The sequence below is a fragment of the Platichthys flesus genome, chromosome 20, assembly GCF_949316205.1.
Source record: "Platichthys flesus chromosome 20, fPlaFle2.1, whole genome shotgun sequence".
NCBI classification, from domain to species: Eukaryota; Metazoa; Chordata; class Actinopteri; order Pleuronectiformes; family Pleuronectidae; genus Platichthys; species Platichthys flesus.
In genome coordinates, this window is record NC_084964.1 from 2,240,474 (window position 1) to 2,242,125 (window position 1,652).

General features: G+C 37.8%; 1 non-coding gene across 1 annotated transcript; it reads left to right on the forward strand.

Moving 5' to 3' along the window:
• Positions 1 to 1,230: 1,230 nt before the first annotated feature.
• trnak-cuu (transfer RNA lysine (anticodon CUU)) lies at positions 1,231 to 1,304 on the forward strand. The gene has a single exon. It is a non-coding gene; the product is annotated as a tRNA-Lys (tRNA).
• The last annotated feature ends 348 nt before the right edge of the window (positions 1,305 to 1,652 follow it).

Below are 1,652 nucleotides of genomic sequence, written 5' to 3' on the forward strand. Positions count from 1 at the left end.
ATGGAGATTTTGAGATTCGGAATTGAGCACCAGCATGCAGATCAAAGTCTTAGCTTAAAAGACTCCTTATTAAAGGATACTTCAGAGCAAATACATTCCATAGAGTTCGCAAACATCAACAGCTGATCAGAATATTATATATATATATTAAACCCATCAATTTGTCTAGATTATCTAGCTTAAGTAGAATGGAAAACTGCAAGAGATTGAATCCCAAACCAATGACAAGCGTGAGTTTGATCTTCTTGCGAAAGAATTGGACTACATGGTTCAGGGTGTTTTGTTCACGGAACTTGTGCTGAAAACATTAAAGGTAAAGGGTTTTACTTCTCATGAAACATATTTCTTGCATTCTAACATTTCTATTGTGATGGGAAGTTCTAAGGAAGAAGCCTGGCTAGCTCAGTTCGGTAGAGCATGAGACTCTTAATCTCAGGATCGTGGGTTCGAGCCCCACGTTGGGCTATGGACCTTTTGAGATTCGGAATTGAGCACCAGCATGCAGATCAAAGTCTTAGCTTAAAAGACTCCTTATTAAAGGATACTTAAGAGCAAATACATTCCATAGAGTTCACACACACCAAGCAAACATCAACGGCTGATCAGAAAATTATATATATATTGAACCCATCAATTTGTCTAGATTATCTAGTTTAACTAGAATGGAAAACTGCAAGAGATTGAATCCCTAACCAATGACAAGCGTTGGTTTGATCTTCTTGCGAAAGAATTGGACAACATGGTTCAGACTATTTTTGTTTCATAGAACTTGTGCTGAAAACATTAAAGGTAAAACTTATTCTGTAATCTGATTATTATCTCAGACCTAGGTTGTTTTCATACAAGAGGGTTTTACTTCTCATGAAACATATTTCTTGCATTCTAACATTTCTATTGTGATGGGAAGTCATAAATAAGAAGCCCGGCTAGCTCAGTTCGGTAGAGCATGAGACTCTTGATCTCAGGGTCGTGGGTTTGACTCCACGTTGGGCTATGGAGCTTTTGAGATTCGGAATTGAGCACCAGCATGCAGATCAAAGTCTTAGCTTAAAAGATTCCTTATTAAAGGATACTTCAGAGCAAATACATTCCATAGAGTTCACACACACCAAGCAAACATCAACGTCTGATCAGAAAATTATATATATACTGAACCCATGAGATGTTTCTCATGATACATATTTCTTGCATTCTAACATTTCTATTGTGATGGGAAGTTATAAGGAAGAAGCCTGGCTAGCTCAGTTCGGTAGAGCATGAGACTCTTAATCTCAGGGTCGTGGGTTCGAGCCCCACGTTGGGCTATGGAGCTTTTGAGATGCGGAATTGAGCACCAGCATGCAGATCAAAGTCTTAGCTTAAAAGACTCCTTATTAAAGAATACTTCAGAGAAAATACATTCCATAGTGTTCACACACACCAAGCAAACATCAACGGCTGATCAGAAAATTATATATATATTGAACCCATCAATTTGTCTAGATTATCTAGCTTAAGTAGAATGGAAAACTGCAAGAGATTGAATCCCTAACCAATGACAAGCATGTGTTTGATCTTCTTGCGAAAGAATTGGACAACATGGTTCAGGCGGTTTTTGTTCACGGAACTTGTGCTCAAAAATATTAAAGGTAAAACTTAGTCGGTAATCTCAT